The sequence below is a fragment of the Elephas maximus genome, chromosome 7 (genome assembly GCF_024166365.1).
Source record: "Elephas maximus indicus isolate mEleMax1 chromosome 7, mEleMax1 primary haplotype, whole genome shotgun sequence".
In the NCBI taxonomy this organism is placed as follows: domain Eukaryota; kingdom Metazoa; phylum Chordata; class Mammalia; order Proboscidea; family Elephantidae; genus Elephas; species Elephas maximus.
This window is the reverse complement of record NC_064825.1, coordinates 97,181,928-97,189,448: the sequence shown is the minus strand read 5'-3', so window position 1 is coordinate 97,189,448 and position 7,521 is coordinate 97,181,928. Positions and strand designations below refer to the sequence as shown.

The 7,521-nt window shown below is 37.3% G+C and overlaps 1 pseudogene; it reads right to left on the bottom strand.

The window, feature by feature from the left end:
• Positions 1-810: 810 nt before the first annotated feature.
• On the bottom strand, positions 811-1,464 carry LOC126079438 (tetraspanin-13-like; annotated as a pseudogene).
• Between the last annotated feature and the right edge of the window lie 6,057 nt (positions 1,465-7,521).

Here is a 7,521-nt window from a genome sequence, read left to right as displayed (position 1 = left end):
AAAACGGCAGTCTTTTGGACTTCAAATTACTATAAAAGAACAATCAAGGTTGTATATACTTTCTTAATTATACAAACTTGCTCCATTTTGAAGGCTGAAGGTAAATGCTACATATTAGAACGCTTCATGAGGCTACTTCTCCATTGTACTTACCTGGAAAAGCCCCAACACTAAACCAAAACTTTACTAAAGATACAGTTACTTCTAGAATACACTAGACTAATCATAAAAGACTACTAGAACTAAAGTATCACTTTCATATTAACAATTTTCACCACAACACACCTTTCCTTAAAAGACAAAAAACATTGGGAATTTGGATTTCCCTTATTGAATTTAACATAACAGAATCTCATACTTCCTGGCTTTGATAAACTTCAACTCTTTTTTCTAGTAGGAACTATCTACACAGCACAGTGCTACATAAAATTATTCTGGTGAAATGTGTATTTAGATTCGCAATATGACCAACACGATAGTGTCATACAAAGTTTTTCTGCAGGTACAAATGCTAAGAAAGGCCACGGTGGACAGCGCCAGACACTGTGAATACAGAAGGTTATGGGTACCACTGAAAAAAAAAAAATTTTTTTTTTTTTTATTGGAGGAAACCACAAGTTTCAATTTTTTTTTCAACAATGAAAAAAGAAAAACATTTAGCAAAACCTAAGGGTAAAAATATCTAATTCCACTGTCAATAATGTAATTTTTCAGATACTGTTTCCTCAATTAAACGGGCAAATCAGCTTAACTTAAAAGTTACAGATGGTGAACAAGGTCAGAAAATGAATGATTTTCCTTGTTTTCCCATCAAAGGAATACACTAGGATTAGCATGAGAATCTTTCTGGTTCCTGTATCTGTAAGTCAGCCAAACGCCCAAGATCTCTGTAAAACTAAAGAAGAGTCCAACGCTGCCAACAAATCTCAAAACCTCTCCAGCATATTCTTCTATTATCGAGCACATGGTGAGCACTGGTGACTGCTTTTAACACAGCTAGCCAAACAGGTCTCATTTGGATTAAAACTTCGAAACGCACAGCAGTTTAAATTTCTCTGGATGTCATTTCGAGCACTTGCTGTATTATTCCAACCAACTTCCAGAAGCTGACGCTGCTGCTCCTGGTTCAGGGCTAAACAAGCACAAGATACAGAAAACTGGACAATAAATACAAGAGGATAATCATGTAAAAAAAAAAAAAGGCAACACCTGATGGTGTTTCACAGCTCCAATCAGCCCCACTAATGCAATCAGGAACAAGAAGATGCCCACTGCAATGACCACACCGACCACCCGGAGACTGGAAATCAGCCCGAAGCCAATCCCCCAGGCAGCAATTCCAATTAGCAGCAGACTGACCAAGGTTGAGGGCGCACAGGCAATTCTTGGAACACGTGAAGCCCCCGCAAACCATCTTGGAGCCTGTGGTTCCCGGAAGCTGCAGGTAAATTCAATTCCCGTAGAGCCTCCCAGGCAGCCCCTTTGTCTTTGTTTTGGGGGCCTGGCCCAGGCGAGGAAGCAGTGCGCGCGCGGTACTAGCCGCGGTGGCCGGAACTGCGATGCGCCGCGCGCCCGGGGCGGCTGGGACCCACTCTGGAACCTGAGGCCGCGGCTTCTATGGAATTCTCTTGGTTGTAATCTTTACAGAAGCACTAGCAAGTCCCTTTCTGTCACAGTGCTGCTAGGTGAGTTAAAAAAAAAAAAAAAAGGACCGCCAAAAACCATTTGCCTTGCTCAGGGACCCTAACAACAATATAGAACATTTAAACTATGGACTATTCTGGAAGATTTTAATAGCTGTATAGTTGTCGTATTACTTGATCCTTAGGAAACGCTAATAAGAGACCACATTATCTGAGCAGGACTGTTCAGAAGAGATTTCAGAACTTCTTGACTCAATTGATTAACTAATTGATCTGTTAAAATTCAAGTTCTGTGCTAAAAATTGGAGAAAGGAAGTAAAACAACGAAACATGGCCTTTGGGTTCCATGAACTCATGGTTTAGACAAGTTCATACCTATGCAAAATGGTCTCTAAAAGAAGACTTAGAAAACCTAGCTGTCTAAAAGGGCAGAGCCTGGCTTTTCTGAACCAAGGCCTCTTAATTGTTGTTTCTAATGGAAAAAATTGTAATATAGATAATGCTATATAAATTCCATTTTTTTTTTTTTTTTAGCCCAGGAAAAAGAGCTACCTCTACTCCCAGATCCAGATTAAGGGGAAAAAAGAAAAAAAAAAATTACAGTCCTATGAGGTCGCAAATGACTTTTACTGCTATTATATTTCCTAGTGTGAAGAGAGACTGTAAACATTTCTTTTCCTCAGGTGTCCTGACTGATCATTCAGTATTGTTTTAACTTGATAAAGTATCTACAAGCTAAACTAATTTAAAAATGCTAAACCCATGTCATATAAGATGGAGTATGTGAAGCACCTAGGAGATCAACACATGCTAGCTTCTCCTTCCAGTCACTTCTAGCCTTAAAAATAGTAGTTTATATGGATTGGGGCAAATATTGAGTTTTTCAAAATGAGTATATTTATTGCTAGCAGTTTGATAGTTTTCCAGTAAGATGACCACACAGGCCATTTTGTCTATTGCTGTGTTTATGAATACATGTAGGGTGCCTGGCATTGGCCAGTAGCAAGAAAATCTGATGTTAGATCAAGAGCCCAAGACACTGGACAAGCTCATGGAATTTTACCCACAAAAGTGCTCAACTACATTCATGATTTGGGGCGGGGGGCTGGGGGTCTCCATTGTTTCAAAGAGGGGTAAACCAAAACCAAACCCAGTGCCGTCCAGTCGATTCCGACTCATAGCGACCCTATAGGACAGAGTAGAACTGCCCCATAGAGCTTCCAAGGAGTGCCTGGTGGATTTGAACTGCCGACCCTTTGGTTAGCAGCCGTAGCATTTAACCACTACGCCACCAGGGTTTCCTCAAAGAGGAGTAGCTGATAAATATTATCATATATAAAAGAATGTGGCTGTTATAACGGAAACCCTGGTGGCGTAGTGGTTAAGTGCTAAGGCTGCTAACCAAAGGGTCGGCAGTTCGAATCTGCCAGGCACTCCTTGGAAACCCTACGGGGCAGTTCTACTCTGTCCTGTAGGGTCATTGTGAGTCGGAATCGACTCTACAGCAGTGGGTTTTTTTTTTTTTAATTTTTTTTATTTTTGGCTGTTGTAAGTGTAGTGTAGTTTCCCTGAACAGGTAAGTGGAATGAGCCCCCATTTTTACGGTATATATGTCTTTATAAAAGGGTAGATGATAGTACATGTAAAAAATGTACTCTCTTCATTTTGTTTTTAGAACTGGTCTCTTCCTGATCTTACTAGAAATTGATTATGTTTATGAGATTCCTCATAGCTAACAATATAATAGGGCCCATTGCTTTAGAAAGTCCCTGGGTGAAACAAACCATTTAGCTCTCAGCCACTAACCTAAAGGTTGGAGGTTTGAATTCACCCAGCGGCACCTTGGAAAAAAGGCCCTGGTGATCTACTTCTGAAAGATCAGAGCCATTGAAAACCCTATGGAGCACAATTATACTCTGACACAGATGGGGTCATCATGAATCAAAACTGACTTGATGGCAACTTTTTTTTTTTTTAATTGCTTTAGAAATCAATTGTCAGAGACGACAATAGAATGGCAAACACTGATAGTAGTTATTATATGAAAACACTGTTCTATGAACTCTCTGTATGTAAACTCATTTAAACCTGTTAAACACTCTATGCTCTAGGACTGTAATAATCTCCATTTTATGAATGGAAAAACCAAATTATAGAAAGATTAAATAATTTGATCAAGATCACACAACTAGAAAGGACTTTGAACCCAGGCTGCCTGGGAATATTGTTTATTGATATGGTCCTGAGTCAAGTTATTCTTACTTTATTTTGTACCATTCCCAAGGGAAAACAAATATCTTTTGTTATTCTCTCTCATTTATGATGGTAACTGTGGCACAAGTTCACATTTTTCTTGAAATCTTCATTTGAAAAGCAGGAAGCACTTTTATTATATGACATTATAATATTGTTTAGGAAATCATTATATGAAAGCAAGCACAAAAGGTAAATTTGCACTACAATCTGCTAGTCTGTTAAATAAATATATAAAACAGGGCTGAAAATACGAGCCTAAAGTCAAACACCTTATGTTGCAAACAAACTTGTCGCATCAGTAAAAATGCCCAGCTGGTTCTTCCTTTTTCACTCCTGACACCACCCATCTGTTCTCGCTAGCCAGGGGTTTTTCATCCCACTGCTTTAGAGAGTGTTTCTTCAAGACCCCACGGTTTCAATAAACCAAACTCTGGTCAATGATTAAAGAGAGATGTTTTGACCTTAAGAAAATATTTTTTAGTTTTTTCTCTCCATTCTCTCACCTTCCACTTTCTACTCCCCACTCCGTATTCAGTTATTTCCTTTCACCCCAGTTGATGGACAAAATATATTTAATAATAGCTAACCCTGAATTTAGTTTACTTCTGTTTTAAGCATTTTCCATGTATTAACTCATTTAATTCTCACATAAACTCTAGGAGGTAGGTACTGTTATTATCATGACTTTTTACAGATGATAACACATATGAAAAGAGATTAAGTTTACACAAATGAAAAAGCGTTAATCAGGGATTTGAATGCAGGTAGTTGGGCTCCGTGGTGGCGCAGTGGTTAAAGCACTTGGCTGTTAACCGAAAGGTCAGTTCAAACTCACCACCCTCTCCACAGGAGAAAGATATGGCAGTCTGCTTCCATAAGGATTTACAGCCTTGGAAACCCTGTGGGGCAATTCTATGCTGTCCTATAGGATCACTATGAGGCAGACTTGACTCAATGGCAGTGGGAGTGGGTTAGTCAGACTCCGGCTTCCACATTCCACATTCTGACTCATCCATCCTTCAGGGACCAGCAACAATCTCATTCAAGTAGGAAAAAAAAAGTATCTGTTGTTATATATTGACTTATGTCCCCCCTCCCCTCCAAAAAAAAGATGTGTTGAAGTCCCTACCCTGGATCTCAGAATGTGACTTCATTTGGAAAGAGATCTTGTGCTTATCTTTGGTGGAGAGAAAGAGTTTTATTTGAACCTAAATTTTATTGTATTGATAGCATTTCTTCTCTTGTGAAATGTGATTCTCAGTGAAGTCAGCTTCTGATCAGGTAGCAGCCCTCTGCCAAGTCCAGCATCCAATACTCAGATTCCTCTATAGATCTTGTCTTCAAATATCCTATCCAATTACACCAAACATGCACTCACAGGCATCAGACCAGTGTTTGATACATAAAGCAGGTTCACTACATACATATGCCCATATTTTTTGATAATTTATTACAATGGTCTTCAAGGTTTTCTTTTAGAAGTAGAAATTACTGTTGAAGCAAAAACTTATGCATATGGCATACTTTATCATTTGGTAATAAGTTATTTTACTTCAGGTAAAAAATAAAATTATGGTTACTGTATCATCAGGAAATACATTATACCCCAGTCAGCCTTGTGACATTCTGGAGTCATGTTAGGTACTAAGTAATATTTGTTTATTAATTGACTAATTATCTTATAATGAGATAGCATTAGATTTTGTAAGATAATAAATATGTATCCATTGCCTATCATAAAATGTAAGACAAAACATTTGTCGTTATTGTTGTGTGCTGTCAAGTTCATTCTAACTCATTCCCTGCTTTATCACTCAGGAATAGGGCTTGCCTAAATGGGGGTATTCAGAAACATTGAGAGTAATTATGATGTGGATTCTAATTATATAAGTAGCATGTGGTGTTGGATTCGTGGGGGTCATTGAGTTGTCTCTCCACTGAAGCCCAGGTGCCTCGGGAGGAAAAAGCAAAAACAGTCAAGGACTAAGAACATAAATGAAGAAGTGAAATATGTTAGGACAAAAAGTTCCCCAGTCACCTGTCCTTGACCTTGGAGGGCTTTTTCTTCTTCCTATCTCTTCCTTTCTTCCCTTCCATCTTGAAAAATTGAAAATGAGGCAGAATTGGGAAGGAGAGAATGATCTAAAACACTCTTCTTTTGCCTTTATTTTTAGCTTACTTCGCTTTGTTTTGTTTACTTTTAGTTGTTTCTTTACCCAGACTCTCATGACTCTAGGACTTTTTCTGTTGTCTGTCATTCCCTTCAGATTTTGCAAACATTAAATGATTGCCTTGTGAGTAAAAAGGGCCAGAAAATACACCTGCTTTCATTACAGAGAATTAATTCATTGGCTTTGCTTTTTTGTTCATTTGTAAGGTAGAGTACAGGAATTTGAAAATATGGATAAAAGAACAGGCTAATTTAGAGTGGAGGTGGAGGAAAAAGGAGAGAAAATATGTGAAGCATAAAGAAAAGACGAGAAACAGCCGTTTCACATTCTCTCCAAAAAGGGACTTATTTCTTCCCAAACATGAAAAAATAAATGAATCCTCCACATATTACCTTTAAAAAATTAGAACGGTTAATTATACCAAATTTGAAAATTAAATACATAGCAAAATTGGGAACTAGTTTCTGTTTTTGAAACTGTTTTGTGTTTATTTTTTCCTTCAGCTACAATATGTAAACTTAATAAATTTACTTCTTAATAGTGTAATGTTTTTGTTCCTAGGTTTTTTATCCTGGATTCTTTGTACTCAAATGTTTGCATCATTTCTCAATTCACAGTAAAATAAGAGAGGACTTATATAATAAAACCACAATAAACATTTTAAATCAATTTTTGTACTTTTCGTATTTTTCAAATAGTTCTAATAAAGTAGACTTGCGTACGTACTACCCATAATTTTGATAGTTTTATTGGAAAAATCTTGTTTTGGCACAATCTGAATTATGTGAATCGGTATATCTAAGCTATAATATATGGATCAACTAGTTTTGTAAACGGTCATGTGGGAAAAACTGTAGGGGTAATGATGACATTTTGCTGTATCCTACAGCCAATAAATAGAAGACTATGCCTGGGAGACAGATTGTCTGGGTTCCAATCCTGGCTCTGATACTTAGTAATGAAGGATCCATGAGTAACTTACATCACTTCTCTGTGTCTTCTTTGTCTCACCTCTAAAATGAGTTTTATTATAATAATAATACCTATCTGATTAGATTTTTGAAGTTTAAATGAGTTAATATACATAAATTGCTGACACCTGTTCCTAGTACATAGAAAGCGCTCAAGATAAGCAATTATTACTACTATTTTACATCTATAGTATAATTAATAGTAATTGTAGTCTATAAACTATTGTATGACTTCTGGCAAAGAGTAGAAGCTACTCTTGACCAATGGTTTATTTAGGTAGCCAATGTTAAGGCTAAAATGGTTCTTCTAAAATGACCTCGTTAAATAACTGTGAATGAAGCAGGCATTTTACAGGGACACCTGCGGCAGCAACAAGACCTTATACCTGGTTGAAACCTAGTGATTCTTTTATTGTCCAAATGAAGAGATTTAAATATTTAAGAATTAAGTGATTTTTCCTAAGCTTACAGAACTAATAG